Genomic DNA, 19170 nt, shown 5'->3' on the forward strand with positions numbered 1-19170 from the left:
GTCAGAGGAGCTGTTGTACTAGGAAATGGGCAGGAGCAGGGCAGGCACGTGGAGCAGGGGTGCATTTTCTGTCGCTACTCTCACAATCTGTTGTGGATATCTTACCATTGTCAGGAAGTTTGAGATCCTGTGATTTTGGTTCATGATGATGTTTTAATCAATTTTATGGTTGCCAGAATATTTTTCTAAAGTATCCTTGTAGATCCTTGGCTGCATCTGGAGTTTGTATACCAGGAGGTTTGTCTTTGCAAAAGCCTTTATAAAGCAACTGTAATTAAAATTCGTTCCTGCTTTCTTAACTCCCCTGTTCCTTCATTTGCCATTTCATTTCCCTTTCTCCAGGGAACTGAGTAGGCATCCTGAGAGAGCCTTGTAGATATTTGTCATATGGGGAATTGGTGAAGATTTGATTGAATTAGAAAATTTACGTTATAAAGCACCATCATATGGCTGTATATATTCACATTAACCTAACAAAGTTATAGTCTCCGTTAGTTTCACACTGAGTTATATGTAGTCATTGATGTAAATACAGCATCCAGAGATGTGGCTTCATAGTCTTAGTTATTAATGTTACACCTTAGGTTTCATTGAAGCATGAAAACAGGTTTGCAGCAATGAACAACTAAGGAGAAGATATATAGTAGGTTCTGTTAACCCTTAATGTCGTCAGAGAAAAAAAAATTCTACAATGTTGGAAAGCTTTTTAAAATATTACATCTTGACCAAGAGATAGACTTTGGTCACTTCCTACAGCTGGTTTTATATGCCCTTGTCATTTTCTGTGAGGCCTTATTATTTTCCTAAGACATGCAACCTGCAGAGCTGCAAGAAGATACCTGGTTCTTGGGCTTGTGGTGGGGTTAACTTTTGGTATTTCAGCATGAGGGAGAAAGCATTCAGAGTTATCTCTTTGGGTCCAGACTGAACCAGTTCATTAGATGGGGGGAAGGGAATTGAAGATGAGAAGGAGAATAGAGGTCAAGCCAAGAGTTAACCAGGAGCCAAGAAAGCACCATCCCAATCCCTGTCTTCATTGATATGTTAATAGTTACCCCAGTTAGCCTTTCCTCCTGAATTCTTCTAATCCTCCAAGGTTCTGCCCAGCATGCTGTGAAAGGATGACTCTAGGCTAAGATATTTTTATAAATAGAAAACTTACTATGGATTAGGACAAAATTAAACAGCACCTTTGAAATAATTATGATTGCTCACTTTCTTAAGAAAAATGACTCCTTGTTTCATGAAAAGCACTTTGCCCATACACATTCATGGTTTGTTGAGTGCTGCACTGTGGAGTTCTTGCAGGTGTGGTAATGCTTAGACCCTGCATTCAGGGTTTTTTTCAGCAATCTCTTGTTGGAGAAGTTCAACAGTTTGGATCCTGCGTGTCACAATAGTTTTCTTACATTCTTCCTTGTTTCTCAGTGATTCTGGGAAAAGGACTCTCTGTGTGTTAACTGTGTGACTGACTCAAGAGTAAACTGAAATCCTCAGGGAAAAAGAGACATTCTCATGACATCTTCTCTTTCCTTCATGTTTATCCTTTCACCTGGTGTTGGCATCTTTCATTTTTGTCACATGAAAAGGTCCAGGTTTTTTTGAATGATTTTCCCATTTTCAGGTCTTCATTTTCTCAGCCAAATCTGCATAAATATAAATCAAATCTAAGAGCCCTAGATGGTAAAGGCCAAGGAGACTCTATTGAAGGATCCAGGTGTGTTAGCAGCTTTGAAAAGGGGTGGGGTGGGGCTCACCTGCCAGTACAGAGAGGACATGAATTTGGTTTTGCCAGCTTCTGTTTCATTAATGATTCTGAAAGATTTCACTAAGAATATTAGATGTGATGATATGGATTTCCCATGGTAGGTAGTGCTGTCAGCTGTCACTTCATGTCAATATTTAATTAATTTTGATGCTGGGAAATTGCTGTTGCCCATTGAAATCAAAGTTTCTTTTACCCAGACTGAAAACAGCATCAGTTAATGTGTTTGAAAAGGGCCATTTACACAGGAAGCAAATGTCAGTCTTGGATTCGCTCCCAGGGCCTGTGACCTTCTTTATTGGATTTTAGCCAGAATCTCTGTTTAGTCTATGTATGCTTTTCCTGAGGAGCCGGCCTCAGCTTGAACAGGAAAGCCTTTTGTTACCCACAGATAGCCTTGCCACTATGATACTGGCGGCCATGCCTTGCCTGGCAGATTGAAATTGTAGCACACAGGATACAAATCTGGGTATGGCCATTGATAGCTCTGCCTCCTGCCCCAGTTTGCATAGCAGTTTCTGGACTCTGAATGCTACCATCAGAGAGTCCATCTACAATATTTGTTGACAGAGTGGATGGTCTGATCTGAGTTGTTCTTCTCCAGAAGATGCACTTGCTCTCTGAATCACATCTTCGGTCCAGTCTACACGAGTTTAAGTCCTTGAATTGTGTTCACACTGATGCAGTTTGTTGAATTTGGCCTTATTTTATTGTGGATACAAACAAGAGCTTGCTGACAGGAGGCTGATATAACTGTCTCCTGAGAGGCTCTATAAGTGCCTGACAAATACAGAAGTGGGTGCTCACAGTCATCCATTGGACAGTGCACAGGGTCCCCAGTGAAAGAGCTAGAGAAATTACCCAAAGAGCTGAAGGGGATTACAGCCCCATAGTAGGAACAAAAATATGAACTAACCAGTATACCTAGAGCTCCTTGAGACTAAACGAACAACCAACGAAAACACATGGTGGGACTCATGGCTCTAGCTACATATGTAGGTGATGATGGCCTAGTCTGTCATCAATGAGAGGAGAGGCCCTTCGTCCTGTGAAAGTTCTATGCCAGAATAAAACACCAGGGCCAGGAAGCCAGAGAGGGTGGGTTGGTTAGCAGGGGTGGGGCAATAGGATAGGGGATTTTTGGAGAGGAAAGTAGGAAAGTGCTTAACATTTGAAATGCAAATGAAGAAATTATCAAATAAAAATTGAAAAAAAAAAGGATGGAATAATCTCTTTCCTGCCTTGTCTGGACCGTTTGGTTTAGTTTCAAGTCTCTTTCCATTTGTTTTCTGAGGTGTGTTTCTTCTCTTTTTACATTCTAGAAAGCTTTTATAGTGAGTGGTATTAGATTTTCCACAGGACTGTAAAACTAACCTTTATTCTCCTATTATAATTATTGTCTGGGAGGCTGACTGCCTCTGTCTAATTATCATGGCCTAGTCCTGTAAGCCTCTAGCCTCTAAATAATCTTATTTAGTCCTAGAGTGTTTTCAGCCTCTGAGATTTCCTGCTGATTAAACTCCCCCTTTCTTGTTTGTTTATTTCAACTCCTTTTTTAAAAATATTTTATTTTTTTGGTTTTCCTGACATGGTTTCTCTGTGTAGAGTTCTGGCTGCCCTGGAACTCACTCTGCAGACCAGGTTGGCCTGGAACTGAGAAAAGTGCTGGGATTAAAGGCATGCACCACCACTGCCCAGCCTCATTTCAACTCTTACCTGGATGGTTCATTTCAGCTGTTCAGGCTCAAACTACTTTCCAAGCTGACTCATTCAGCCTGGTTCTCAGACACTGAATTGCTCTGCTTGGCCTTAAATTAACTGTAGCAATCTTTTTTTAAATCTTCTGGCTCCTTCTCTTTCTCCTGCTCATTCTGTCTTTGCCTGTGCCTAGCATGTTCCCTCTTCAATCTGACTCTGTAAAACTCTCCCAGTAAAACTGTGTCCTTCTCCCTCTCTGTGGCTCTACTCTCTCAACTGTACTGTACTGCTGCCCATGCACTCTACTGTATTCCTTTACCATTCTCTTCTTCCTGTACTGTCTTTCTCTTTCTTAAGTAGCTTCCCCCTTCCTCTCTCACCTCAGGAGTGTTGGGCATATCCTGTTCTCTAAGATCTTTCTCTGATATTTCACATTTTCTGCTATTCAATTAGACAACACTTTCAAACATGTGCACCTCCTTCTACTTAGTAAATGTACTTTCGTTGTTTGGGATTAAAGCAAATCCTAAAGGCTTGCTTGTATTCAACCACAGTGAGGAAAGCTGTGTGCCTTGTGCTGAACCACACCCTAAGTCAGAACAGGCTTGAATATCCCTACACAATAATTTAGTTTGGCAGAATTTCTTCCTGAACTGTAAACCAAGATTCACAAATAATAGTCTTCATTATGTAGATAGCTGTGCTTTCTATTCTGCCTTCTACCAACATTTTCATTGTGAACTTCTTTGATGATTGGTCAATGAAAATCTGTTGTAAATGAGGAAAATACCTAATAAAAAATGAAAAAAAAAAAGAAAATCTGTTCTTTGCGAGACTGTATTCCTTAGCATTTGCAATCTAGGTTTGCGGGCATTGTAAGTGGCAAAAATATGGTTCCTATTGTCTCCATTCTTTGTATGAGAGAGAGCTTTACTATGTAGGACATGAGGAATATTTCCTACTTTTCTTATATTCATTCATTCTTCACAAAAAAGATGTGTTATTCCCGACGTTCTCATGAAAATTTTATGTCTTATTCTTTTGTGCATATTTTTATTAGATTATTTTCTATGTAGGTTTTTGAGTAAAAAGGTGTCTAAACTTATATATACTAAGTTCAAATATATGTTTTACACTGTCAATACTTATAGCCACTTTTCTGAATTTAACATTACAGTTGCCAGTTATTTTCTCTCAGGACTTGAAAAATATGATTCCATGCTCTCCTGATTTTAAGCTATGGATAAATATTTAGTACTACTGTATGCTAATATAATATCACCTCTTTTGATGGTAAGGGCTAGGACAAGACATCTGGAAAGAGATAAACATTGTTACAGCACTTAGATGTGACAATAGGCAGATACACCAGAGAGTACAGGAATCCAATATCTGAGAGACTTTCCTAGGGAATGCTAGGCTAGAATGCTATGGCCTTCTAGTACTCAAGAGTCCCAATGTTTGCACACTGCATGTTGCTATTTGAGTTTATCTACTGTAAAACAGATGTGATGAAACAAGTGATAGTAAACTTTGACTGGAAGGCTCAAGCGTTTGGAATTGTGTCTATTCTGGATCAGGTGTGTATTTGAGGAAATGTCAGTTGCAAGATTTAAAGTCGAAGCCCTAGTGTTCATATTGACTTCATGGTGGAAGTAGGTAAACCCAAGGGTTATTCTTCCCATTCTAGAATGAGCTCTTGTTCAGTCTCCATGAAATGGAAGATGTGCTTTTCCTATTATACAATTAGACAAAACAATCCCAGGACACACATTTATTTTATGTATTACTTACTTTTGAATTTAAAGTACAACATCTGTCACTGGAGCAGGAATTTATGATCTGTTGCTGGTAGAAATGACGATACTCACCCTGTATGTCAAGGTAAGAATCATAAAGTGACATACTTTGAAAAATGTCTTCAGTACTCCCTGAAAATTCATGTATTCCTATGCCCATTTTTTATTACACTCTTGATGCTGTCTACAAATGCCCAGGGTTTCAAGTTTTGAGTATTGTAAATTTATGACAGCATTGTATTTTTCCCTGCATCTTCGATTTCTGTTTTACAGAAATTCCTGTTGTCAGTAAATTTTCTATCTCATGAATTAGGGATTATATTCATTTCTTTCATGCATATTACAATTATTAGAATATTCACAGAGAAACATTCTGTTAGAGGATCTTCATTATCTGGTTTCTTTGGTGTTGCAGATATTACAAAGCTCCTAGAGTTCACTTTAATCTGTGATCTCTAAATCCCCTAGTGCTTGTGTTTTCAGGTGAATGGCCTTCGCACATGACCGTGCCCCAGAGTGCTTGCCAAGTTAACATCTCTTCTTTCCCTGTCCCATCCCTTGTTATTCATGTTTTCATCCTATCCTTGTGTTTCATGTATGTTCTTAGGAAGGTTTTGAATGGGTATCCATGCTGTTGTATATTCATAATTCCATGTTCCATGGTATATGACAGCATGGATTTCCATAACTCCACTTCCTCCTTCTTTTACAGTGTTGCCTTTTCCCCACTGCTGGCTTTTTATTCAGCTCTCTCTGAATTGGCAGTTTCCCTCTACAATTCATGTTTGTTTGACTTAGGCTGAAAGCACCAACAATTTAAATGTATTTCTGTATTTCTACATATAACAGTGTGTCAGTTAAAATTCACTTTTGGGCCTGTGATATTTAGAGTGACTTTTGACCAGCTTCCAGTGCTATGTCTGTATTTCCTTTGTAGGCTGACCTCAATTCAAAGCAGTAAAGTTTCTTTACCCACTTGTCACTACTACACTGGTCGACATACATTGTCAGACAGGATGGTATTACAGCACAAGGGTCAGCATCTAGGGAGAACCATTAATGACACCTTACACCCATCAGCCTACAGAGCCCCTTTTAGCAGTTTGTATGCAAAACCAGTATATCCAAGATCCTTTAGACACTGAATGGTCTTCTGACTTCTCAGATTATTCTTTAGGAATGTATAAAACCAAGTCATATTTTTCTTGTATTTTTCTGTAGCTTATTAAATATATTATTAGATTGAATTATTCTCTGGGGATATTGCCAGCTCTTGAGTTGAAGTATTATGTTTCTTGTAATGTGAGAATATGTGCCTTCCTTGTATCCTTATTTGAACATTAAAATATTCTAAGTCTTACTTGCTCTTTGCAAGCATTGCTGCACTGAGATAAGTTAGTGTGGAGGCTTTGCACATCCTTGTCTGCCTTCTGAGTAGAGTAGAATGATGACAGCTGTCTTCAGTGTGTGTAGTGATAGGTTTACGATGTTGGCTATTATCCTCATTAGACTCAGTAATGTTCCTTCTGTTCCACATTCTTCAGAGCTTTCATAGTGATCCACTGTGATATTTTGCCCTAGGCCTTTCATAGATATATTGATATATATCTATCAGTGAGCTTTCTCCCACTGATGATACATAGTTTATGTCTTGAGTTGTTTGGTTTGTACTTGCTAAAACAGTTTTGAATCTCTGTCATGAAATCAAGTTGAGTTTACTTTCTGCATCTATTAGAGAGAAACTTTTTAAAAGTTGCCCTGTAGCACCCATACTTTTATTATTTTCTGTGTGCATGTTTTTGTGGTCATTTGCTTTTGGACCCAGGTAAGGTCAGCTTTGTGTGATGGCTGTACCATATTCCCTTACTTTCTGTGTTCTGCACTGTTTTCTGGGCATTTTTTTTGTGGGATTTTTCAGAAGAAATTTGTGAATTTGGTGCAGCATTTGATTATTCCTGAGAAAGTGTTAGAAGGAACACTGAGGGTCTGGGTTTCTGCACTTGATTATTCCCTGGCCTAGTGTTTATTGTTCCTAGGAAATCAATATTTCCCTCGTCAATTCTCATTCATTTTCTGACATTCCATGGTACTTGATAATCTGCTTTTTCTCATTGTCAATCCATACTTCTGAGGCCAGGGCGTTGAAAGAGATCATTCATATACCTGTTAAATGCCAAGAGAAATATCTGACATGAGAGAAATATAAGGTCAAAGAAATACATAAAAAGCACTGAATATTTGCTGATATCATGTGTCCCTGTGTCTCTGAATCTTGCCGGCAAGAACACACACACAGGACAAACTCGGATCCTTCTGCAGCAAAGCTTTAATGCATCTCGAGAGATAGATGATCAGCTTCTGGGGAGGAGGAGACCCAGAGCACCGGAAAATCGGTCCTTTTATAGACCACGAAGAGCGGTTGGAGACGTGCCTTGCCCTGATTGGCTGCTCACCATCAGCCCAGATGACGCCATGGGACAGGCAGGGCACAAGGAATGGAAAAATACCCCAGCACATGCGCAGACTACTTGTTTACCAGTTAGAACACCGAATGTCAGCACTATCTTGTAATGGTGACTGCAAGGGCGGCTCCTCACAATCATGGTCATGACAACTTTCTTCAGCAATAGTATCACCATGTTCAGAATGAATTCTTATGTTTTTATTTATGCATAAACATATGTATGTATGTGTGCATATATGTGTATGTATGTGTATTGGTATGTATGCCAGGAGACCATTATCACACATTCTTTCTTTCATGTTAACCTTTAAGAGTGGTGGCTAGAGATGAAATCTGTAACAGCTAGGCTCCGAAGAGTGTCATTACATTCATATTTATTACTGATTGGGAACCTGAGAACTGCCTGGAACAATGCCACAATTCAGATACATGCTTGTTGAGGATGATGTTCCAATGGTGATATTATTTAACAGATTTGATATAAGGAGGGAATCCTTCCAAGGGCATACCCTCAAATGATTCATTTTATCTCTGTGCATATATATTCTCCCTGGCAGCCATCAGTGAGTTTCTACCATGTCTTCTCCTTGATTTTGTATGTCAATATATTTTATGAAATATGCTCTCAACATGAAATATAATCATAGTAACACTATTCATAAAATTGCATATGAAGTTATATACAAGTCAAATGTCATTTTTACACTAAAGACACTTAACTTGATTATTTTTAATTAAATTTATAAAATTTTTTCCACACCCCATCCCATCCCTTCTCCCCTCCCTCCAAGAGGATGTCTGCATGCCCCACCATCCCACCAGGCCTCCCCAATACTAGGTGCATCTTCTTTCACTGAGGTCAGACCAGGTAGTCATCCACTGTTTATTTGTCATGGTCTTCATGTCAGCTGCTGTATGCTGCCTGGTTGTTGGCCCTTTTTCTGAGAGATCTTGGGGGCGGGGGTCCCGTTCAGTTGAGACTGCTGGTATATGGATGGGGCCACCCTCCTCCTCAGCTCCTTCTGGCTTTCCCCCAAATCAACCATAGGGGTCATTGGCTTCCATCCATTGGCTAAGTGCTAGAATCTGCATCTGACTCAGCTGTTTGTTGGACCTCTTAGAGGGCAGCCATGCTAGCCTCCTGTCTACAAGCACAACACAGTATGAGTAACAGTGTCACTGCTCTTTGCCTCCCCTGGATATGGATCCTAATTTGGGTTTGTCCATGGACCTCCTTTCTCTCATGTGCTTCTCCAGTTTTGTCCCTGGAGATCCTTCAAACAGGAACAATTGCAACTCCATCACTCCACTTGAAGCTAGACAGCACTTTATCCAAGGTCTCTCCCTTTGAGTCCTGGGAGTCTCTCACCTCCTAGGTCTTTGGAACATGTGAGATGGACCTCCATAGCCTACTTGCTGAGGCTGTCTATTTCCATTTTTTCTACTGGTCCTCAGGGCTTCAGTCCTCCCCCTATCCCTCATAATGTCTGATCATGTTTCCCCTTCCCTTCTCTGTCCCTACTCCCACTCAGGTCCCTCCCTCCTTCTCCACCCATGACTGCTTTCTTCTCTCTCCCAAGTGGGATTGAGACATCCTCACTTGGAACCTTGAACTTATTAACCCTCTTTTGTCATTTACATTTTATTATATACTTTTTTTGGCTGATATCCGTTTATTAGTGTGTACATACTATGCATGTCCTTTCTGAGTTTGAGTTACCTCACTCAGGATGGAATTTCCTAGTTCAATCCATTTTCCTCCAAACCTCTTGATGTCATTGTTCTTAATAGATGAATAATATTCCATTGTGTAAACGAACCATATTTCAGTATCGATTCTTCCATTGTGGGGCATATGGATTGTTTCCAGCTCCTGGCTATCACAAATAAGGCCACTCTGAACATAGTGGAACACAAGCCCCTGTGTCATGGTGGGGCATCTTTTGTGTATATGCCCAAGAGTGGTGTAGCTGGGTTTTAAGGTATATCTATTTCCAATTTTCTTAGGAATCTCCAGATTGATTTCCAGAATGGTTGACCAGTTTGCAATTCCACAAGCAATGGAGGAGTGGTCCTCTTTCTCCACATCCTGGCCAGCAAGTGCTGTCACCTGAGTTTTTGATCTTAGCCATTCTGATTGGTGGAAGGTGGAATCTCAGTGTTGCTTTGATTTATATTTTTCTGATCACTAAAGACTTTGAACATTTCTTTTGAAGTTTCTCAGCCTTCCACAGTTGCTTCATTGTGAATTCTCTGTTTAGGTATTGTACTGGCTAGTTTTGTGTCAATTTGACACAACTGGAGTTATCACAGAGAAAGGAGCTTCAGTTGAGGAAATGCCTCCATGAGATCCAACTGTAAGGCATTTTCTCAATTAGTGATCAAGGGGGAAAGGCCCTTGTGGGTGGGACCATCTCAGGGCTGGTAGTCTTGGTTCTATAAGAAAGCAGGCTGAGCAAGCCAGGGGAGGCAAGCCAGTACAGAACATCCCTCCATGGCCTCTGCATCAGCTCCTGCTCCCTGACCTGCTTGAGTTCCAGTCCTGACTTCCTTTGGTGATGAACAGCAGTATGGAAGTGTAAGCCAAATAAACCCTTTCCTCCCCAACTTGCTTCTTGGTCATGATGTTTGTGCAGGAATAGAAACCCTGACTAAGACAAATTGGTACCAGCAGAGTGGGGTATTCCTGTGACAACCTGACCATGTTTTGGGGAGGACTGTGGAAGGACTTTGGAACTTTGGGCTTGAAGATCCATCCGTTGTTAAGAGCTCTGTCAGATGTTGTGTAGGAGCTTGGAAGATAATGTTGAGAACACTGCAGAAGATGGAGGTCTGGTTTGTGAAATTTCAGAGGGAAAAATTAAAGACTCTTTTCAGGGCCATTGCTGTTTTGAATGTGAAGATTCTGTAGTTCTGGTTAGCTGGGGCTGAAGAATCAGTTGTGATTAACAAGATACCAGAACTACTAAAGCAAAAACTTTGCATACTGGGACTATTGATGCTGGTTAGCTGGAGCTAAGAAATTAGTGGTGATTAAGAAGAGACCAGCATCATTGAGGTGACATCTTCTGGGAAGTGTTTTCTGAAAGCACAAAGAGGCTGTGTTCCAGAGATGGCCAAGGTTGTACTCCTGCTGCAGCGGGACTTAGTAATATGTAAGGGTCACCCAGGTGGTACTGGTTTTGAAGGCATTAAGGGGTCAGGCAAAGCAGCTGAGGCTCGGCACTGTGAGAGGCCATGGAAGGCCATTGGTGAAGGTGCAGCCTCAGTTGCAATTGAAGGCCCAGGATTGAAGGGGTCATGCAGTGTTTTGGAGATGCCAGTACCATGAGATGACCACCAAGAGCAGCAGCAGCAGTGGAGTACAGGCATCTGGAGCCTAGAGGATGACGTGTGTGCTACAAAGGGCCTGGCTGGAGAAGTGACCCAAGCCCTTGGAGGAGCCCAGAAGATCGTGAGTTGGATCCCAGACATTGGACGGTTGGAGATTGACTTTTGCTTTTGATTGTGACTGTGTCCTGATATTTTCCCTCTTGAAGGAAGAAACTGTTTTAGTGGAGCCCACAGTTAAGAGACTTTTAATTGTAAAAAGACTTTGGATTTTAAAAGAGATGGATATTTTAAAGAGATTGAAAATTTAAGAATATGTAAAGACTGTGGGACTTTTAAAGTTATTTAGAATGGGGATGAATAAGATTGTAAGGGTTGAGGCTTACTAGTGATGTTTTTGTGTGTCAAGTTGACAAGGGGTCAATTGTACTGGCTAGTTTTGTGTCAACTTGACACAACTGGAGTTATCACAGAGAAAGGAGCTTCAGTTGAGGAAATGCCTCCATGAGATCCAACTGTAAGGCATTTTCTCAATTAGTGATCAAGGGGGAAAGGCCCTTGTGGTTGGGGCCATCTCAGGGCTGGTAGTCTTGGTTCTATAAGAAAGCAGGCTGAGCAAGCCAGGGGAGGCAAGCCAGTACAGAACATCCCTCCATGGCCTCTGCATCAGCTCCTGCTCCCTGACCTGCTTGAGTTCCAGTCCTGACTTCCTTGGTGATGAACAGCAGTATGGAAGTGTAAGCCAAATAAACCCTTTCCTCCCCAACTTGCTTCTTGGTCATGATGTTTGTGCAGGAATAGAAACCCTGACTAAGACAGGTATCTACCCCATTTTTTGATTGGGTTGTTTGGTTTCTTGGTGTTTAGGTTCTTGAGTCCTGTACATATTTTGGATATTAGCCTTCTATCAAGTGTGGGGATACAGAAGATTTTTTTTCCCAATTTGTAGGTTGCCACTTTGTCCTATTTACTATGTCCTTTGCCTTACAAAACTATCTAGTTTCATGAGGTCCCATTTTTCCATTCCTGATCATAAACCTGAGGCATTAGAATTCTTTCTAGGAAATTTTTTCACTGTGGCATTAAGTTTGAGACTCTTTTTCTACTTTATCTTCTATTTTATTGATTCTATCTTGTTTTATGTTAAGGTCCTTGATCCACCTGGACTTGTGCTTTGTGCACGTTTATACAAATGTATCTATTTTCAGTTTTCCACATACAGACTGCCAGTTAGACCAACATCAGGTATTGAAGATTTTTTCTTTTATCCATTATATATTTTTGGCTTCTTTGTCAAAGATCAATTGTCTGTAAGTTTGTGGTTTAATTACTAGGCCTTCAATTGTATTCCATTGATCAATCTGTCTGTCTCTGTATCAGTACATGCAGTTTTTATCACTATTGCTCTGAAGTAACCTGTAACGTTTACAAAAAGAAATGAAGTCCACTGTTTTGTAAACATAGCAGCTCCTATGTAGTTTGCTTGGGTGTGCTTTCTGGTTGCTAAATCTAGATATAGAGGCTAGTTTTAAGTGAGAAATTACCTTTCTGTTTTTCAGTTCCTTCACAGACTAAGTTTGGCTGTCCTGGAAATATCTCTCTGGATAGATCTTGTACACTTAGTTGTGTCTTGCTCTGTCTCCTGAATCCTGGTGTTAAAGATGTGTCCCATGATACCTGGACCTAACATTTTCCTCATTAGAATTTGATCTGTTCCAGGCTTTTCTTGGACTTTGAAAACTGCCTTCATTTTCAAACTCAAACCAGAATCTTAAGTGGGTCAAATTTTGTCTGAGATCATCACTCTCTCACTTCCTGGTACTCCTTTATTCCTCACACCATGAGCCTTGTTTTTAAACCATGCCTTTCCCTTTACTGACTCATTAGTGTAGCTACCTCTGTAATTTTAGGTACTTCGAGCCCCTTATACAAATCATATTGCATGTTTATATTTTGGATAGTTGAGAAATGTTGGGCAGTGAATGCAGGGAATTTAAAGGGAATCCCATGTCCCACCAGAGCACCAGTGCTCTGGGCAAGTGGACAGCACTCTCTATGAGGCCCAGGTGGGTGTCTGGCCGTGGGAAGCTATGGATCTCCAGTCATTAGGAGTAGAGAGGGAGCAGTTTGTGGTCTCTGGGCCTCACAGAGGCCACAGACAACAGGTACTCTGTCATGGACATCCCAGATGTCACTCTATGTTGTGAAAGAGCTGAGAACAAAGTGAGGGCCCTGGGGGTAACTGGGTCATCCCAGGGGCTGAAGGGAGAAGGGAGCAGGGGTATAAGGCACTCAAGTGTTTCCCAGGATGTGAGAGTCTTTAGTCTGGTCTGGTGACTGGAAACACTGAGAGGCTTTGCTGCTGGAGGTGATACGTGGCTCTTTAGAGTCAGCCCTATTCCAATCATTGAAGAACAGCTGGTCTTAATGAGTGGAGAGATGGTCCCTGGTTTTAAGGTGTTTATTGTAGAAAGAGGAAGAGGAAGGAGTAGGGAAGTAGAAGCCAGCCATGGCCATGTGGAGAGAGGGAGGAGAGGATAGGGAGGAGGAGAGCTAGAGATGAGAATAAGAGATTTAAGAGCTTAAGAGAGAGAGGAGGGGCCAAACAGCCCCTTTTATACTGGGCTGGGTTACCTATCTAGTTGTTGCAACATAACTGTGGGGAGGAGCATACCTGGCTATTGTCAGGTAACTATGAGGGTGGAGTTTAGCCAGAATGCCAGGAGCTTGGGACATAGTCAATGGGACAGATAGTCACAGGATTATTGAGTTGTGGGGCTCCGTGATGTCAGACACCTGTGTCTGGGAACGTAGCTCACTGTTCTATCCCTTGTAGAGTTTTCTACTGGGTCTCCAAAGTAAGTTTTGCTCAATTAGAACACAGGCTGCCTTTCACAGTCCCACAGAGAAAAGCTCTAAAGAATAGCTTTTATATTAAATTATATATTCTTCAACTCATGTTTTCATAGTTCTTTCCCAAGGCCATAGCATTACCATTTTCCTGAGAAATAACAGACACATTGTTGCTTCATGGAATCTTACTGTTTCTGGTTATGGAGACATAAACCTTGGCTGGGAGAACATTCCCTAATAACATAGGCAGGGAGGACAAGCCTTATGCCTACAGGAGCCATCTGAACCTGAGAAATCACACATACTGTTGAACCTACTCCATTCGATTTCTATGACAGACCTGGCAGACAGACTTTTATTTATTTATTTAAACTTTTATTTAACTATAGGTGTGTTCTTCTGTATATTTTTCTATGTCCTGCATGCCTATATGAGACCAGTGGAGCCCAGAAGTCATCACAAAATGCATCACACAGGAGTCAGACAAAAATTATACCTTGTTTTGTGTGTAGAAAGAATTAGTCTGTGTGTCTTTTCATGAACAGCAAGTGCCCTTTACCCCTGAGTCATCTCTCCAGCCCAGAGGTTTACATTTCTGCTACAGTTTTTTTTTTTTTTAAGATTTATTTATTCATTATATGTTCGTACACTTTAGCTGTCTTCAGACACTCCAGAAGAGGGAGTCAGATCTCGTTACGGATGGTTGTGAGCCACCATGTGGTTGCTGGGATTTGAACTCTAGACCTTTGGAAGAGCAGTCGGGTGCTCTTACCCACTGAGCCATCTCACCAGCCCTTCTGCTACAATTTTATGATAGAACCTGAATATAACCCTGAGTTCTATTTTTTGTTAAAAAATGAAGGAAGAGTCAGAAATGATAGTAATCTGTGCCACCCATAATCATGTTAGATGAATGAGCTCAAATAAAAAGATAAGTATAGTGATCAAGTCAAAGAATCATAAATGGTTCTGATCCTTGCAGTCTATAATCATGTTAGATGAGTGAGCTCAAATAATAAATCAAAGAATATTTCTGGAGTCAAAAGATTCAGACTTTAAGTTGGACAGTCATAGATTTATGAACAATAATGTATCCATAATTAATGACAAATTAGTATAATTCTTATACAACTTAAAACGTTCCTTTCCATTATAAAAAAACACTCTACATTATCATTGTGTTGTCACATAACCCATTTATTTACAAATATACTTCTAACTATTCTGAAGGTAAACCTGTGTGGAATTTATGAAATTATTATCTGTTTTGATTTTGTCATGTATTAGAAAATGGCACATGATATTAATGCTATGAAATGTTTTTTTTTTTTCTGAGACAGGGTTTTCTGTGTAGCCCTGGCTGTCCTGTAACTCACTCTGTAGAACAGGCTGGCCTCCAACTCAGAAATCCGCATGCCTCTGCCTCCTGAGTATTGGGATTAAAGGTGCGAGCCACCACAACCGGCTTAATTTTTCTATTTATTTTACTAAATATCCTCAAATTAATTGTTCAATACATATTTCAATTCTTCATGAAAATATGCTTATGGAATTGGATCACAAGGTATTTTATTCTATGTCTTGCTTCTAATGGTGGTTTTATACTCTGATTTTACAGTTTTTATCTGCTTAGATACAAAGAAAATTATTTCTTTTAAGTAATCCTTGAATTTTTACTCCCTACTCTATTTCATTGGTCTAGAAAGGATACAGCATTGTATATAGGCCTTAGGATCTCAACTGAGCATTTTAGACTAGAGTCTAGCTGTTGACACCCAACTGCATACAGGATAGATACAGGGTCCACATTTGATCAAAGCTGACAGTTGTAGATTTTTTTAGCCACCATCATTTATAATCTGAGATGTGATACTGTGATCAATATTGTTATTAAAAACTGTTCTTAAAGATATCTATAAAGTGTTCTTAAAGATATTCCTGCATCCAGACCTCACATGTATACTTTATTATGTCTCAGTATTTGCTGACTGTGAGGCCATTATGTCACCTACTCCTTCCTAAAACAAGAAGACACAATATACACTATGATGATTTTAGATGATATCATTTCTTAAAATGGCCTCATAATTCTTATGACCTAACGTATATTCTGTTCTTGATTAGCTTCCAGAATATGACATGATTTGTTTTCCTCTGAAAGGGAACCTTAAATCCAATCATAATATGTTTTTCTATATTTTCGTCTGATGCTTTCCTAAAGCACTATGATCAAGGAAAGTAATAGAAGAAAAAGACCACTTTGGGTAATGCTTCCAGAGGATAACTATCCACCATGGTAAGGAGGCCTGACAGCAAATAACCATGTTTTTGAAATAGACAGCTGAGAGATCACATCCTCACCTCCAGTCACTAAGGAGGAAAAGAGAGTCACTAAGGTGGCTTTGGTCTACTGTTTTTCTTAGAGCCTACCACCAGTTTCATTCTTTATTCAGTAAGGTTCCATAGCTAAATTTTTAAAAACATTGTGACCAACTGGGGTTCCAACTTCAAAAGTGAGACATACTCATTCAGAACTATATCGGCAGTCTTCTAACATTCTTTCACATTTTAGCCAGTTTTGATATCAACATAGTAAATATAACTTTAATTTCTCGTTTGGGTTTCCTGTTTGGTTTGTTTTTTTGTTTGTTTGTTTGTGAGACAGAATCTCACTCTGCAGACCTAACTCTCATGTATCCTGATATAGATACAGGAATGGCTTCTAGTTCACATAAATTTGCCTGCCTGAGCACCCACAGTGCTAAGATGAAAGACCTTCCCCCACTGTATTATGCTTGAATCAAACATTTATCTTTTAATATTTCTGCTAACATGCAACAAGAATTTTGTTCATTTGTGTCATCTAGGACTTACTTGATTGAGCTAGCTCCTTCAGCTTCCATTGGAACATTGATGTTTGTCTTCTGCATGCTCTATCTTTGTGAATTGGCCCTCCATTGAGTTACCATCCGGCTTAGAGTTCATTTCTCATTTCATTCAGATTGAGGATTCCTTAGATGTTTATATGTCTGGATGCAATGTCAACATCCTGCATTATCAAAATTATTTCCTTAGCCACTTGCAGGGGTTCTCTTGTATTTCATTCAGTTAGTTCCTGTCCTCTTTGAGTTCCTGTGCTTGTTTCCTCTTTATGTCCGTTGACCTCATTGAATGGTGTTCAAATTGTACTTTTTGTTCTGTCTCGAATTTGTTTCATCATTCTTCTTGTCATGAGCAATGGTATTGCATTTTTGATTTGGGGTAGGTAAATTCTATCACCATTGTCAAATTGTTTTAGTTCCAGCCTCTCAGTTTCCCTTTGCTGTGTGGCATTAGGTCAGTTGGCAGGGATATCCATATGAGATGTTATGTTTAATCATTGAAAATCTGAGATGGTGGACAGGAACTTGGTTACAGCTTCTTACTAAGTCCAGTTCTGTTCTATGCAGGTAGCAAACATGCATTGTTGTAGAGCAGGCCTCGAACATCCTGGCAGCTATTTGGAAGTCTGCTTGAGCCTGAGTGGGAAGAATAGTTCTGGGTGTGCTGTGTAAAATTGGTTTGGTGAATTTCCTAGTCTGCACAGAGTTAGAGATGAAACATAACCTCAAGCACAGACATTTTGGGTTGTGCTTGTAGAGTCTCTTTGCCCTCAAAGTCTTGAGGGACTTAAAAAAGAATCTCTCCTGAGGAACGTCGAGGATCCTCAAGCTCTGCCTCTGTCTCCAGAGTGTAGCGAATCAAATCCTGAGTCTCTATGCCCAGTTTTGTATTCATTACCAGGATTCCTTATCAAACTTTGTTCATATGTGCATGCTGTGTATGAATTAATTTTGTGTTAGATGGCGTACAGTGAAATTCTGAAAATATAAAAAACACTTCATGGGAAAGCGAGAGCCAGAAGGACACTGGGCAACTCTGTTCTTTGCAGAGGAAAATCAACTAAATGTGGGCAAAAAAGATCCTAAGAAGCTGAGAGGCAAAATGTCCTCATATGCATTCTTTTTGCAAACCTTTTGGGTGTAGCACAAGAAGAAGCACCTGGATGCTTCTTCAACTTTTCAGAGTTCTCTAAGAAGTGCTCAGAGAGGTGGGAGACCATGACTGCTAAAGAAAAGGGGAAATTTGAAGATATGGGGAAGGCTGACAAGGCTCGTTATGAAAGAGAAATGAAAACCTACATCTCCCCCAAGGGGAGACCAAAAAGAAGTTCAAGGACCCCAATGCACCCAACAGGCCTCCTTCAGCCTTCTTCTTGTTCCATTCTGAGTACTGCCTCAAAATCAAAGGTGAGTATCCTGGCTTATCCATTTGTGATGTTGCAAAGAGACTAAGAGAGATGTGGAACAACACTGCAGTGTGTGACAAGCAGCCATACAAGAAGAAGGCTGCCAAACTGAAGGAGAAATGTGAGAAGGATATTGCTGCCTACAGAGCTAAAGGAAAACCTGATGCAGTGAAAATGGGGGTGGTCAAGGCTGAAAAGAGCAAGAAAAAGAAGAGGAAGATGAGGAGGATGAAGAGGAAGATGAGGTGGAGGAGGAGGAGGAAGAGGAAGAAGAGTTAGATGAAGAAGAAGATGATGATGAATAAGTTGGTTTTAGCAGTTTTATTTTCTTGTCTATAAAGCATTTAACCCCCTGTACACAACTCACTCCTTTTAAGGAAAAAAATTGAAATGTAAGGCTGTGTAAGATTTGTTTTTAAACGGTACAGTGTCTTTTTTTGTGTAGTTAACACACTACCGAATGTGTCTTTAGATAGCCCTGTCCTGGTGGTATTTTCAATAGCCACTAACCTTGCCTGGTACAGTCTGGGGGTTGTAAATTGACATGGAAATTTAAAGCATTTTATGGTTGGTGCACAGCACGTATTAGTTATATATGGGTTCAGTAGTTTGGGTTTTTTTTTCTTTTGGTTTTATTTTTGTGTTTAATATTTTTTTTTTGATTCATCTGGTTGTAATTGTATATTTATTCATTTGTATATACATTCTTGACAATTTAAAAACCGGTGAATTTGAGAGGAAGCAGAGAAAGTGTGACTGGTCAGAGATAAGAAAGAAGGGAAAGTATATACTAATAAGTTTAAATTAACCATAAAGAAAAAATTAATTAAAAATTTTAAACTATTATAAAAATGATTAATTTTTTTTTTATCTTCAGTTGTGTCTGATGCAGTTTATACAAAGATAACTGTTGTTCTGTTAACTGATTACCACTCTGTAATTAAAAAAACTTGCGGCTGTTTTGTTGACATTC

General features: G+C 39.9%; 1 protein-coding gene, 1 long non-coding RNA gene and 2 pseudogenes across 4 annotated transcripts in view; 3 read left to right on the top strand and 1 right to left on the bottom strand.

The window, feature by feature from the left end:
• Positions 1-19170, top strand: part of Vmn2r-ps17 (vomeronasal 2, receptor, pseudogene 17) — a 140140-nt pseudogene that overhangs the window by 35582 nt on the left and 85388 nt on the right.
• The window catches only part of Zfp600 (zinc finger protein 600), a 41930-nt gene that overhangs the window by 3442 nt on the left and 19318 nt on the right, over positions 1-19170 (top strand). The window lies entirely within an intron of this gene.
• The window catches only part of Gm13165, a 72471-nt gene continuing 60565 nt past the window's right edge, over positions 7265-19170 (bottom strand). For both annotated transcript variants that reach the window (XR_003955308.1, XR_003955306.1), the window contains exon 3: positions 7265-7425. This is a non-coding gene — a long non-coding RNA (predicted gene 13165). The remainder of the gene's footprint in view (positions 7426-19170) is intronic.
• On the top strand, positions 17858-18484 carry Gm13170 (predicted gene 13170; annotated as a pseudogene).

The sequence above is a fragment of the Mus musculus genome, chromosome 4, assembly GCF_000001635.26.
Source record: "Mus musculus strain C57BL/6J chromosome 4, GRCm38.p6 C57BL/6J".
Lineage (NCBI taxonomy): Eukaryota > Metazoa > Chordata > Mammalia > Rodentia > Muridae > Mus > Mus musculus.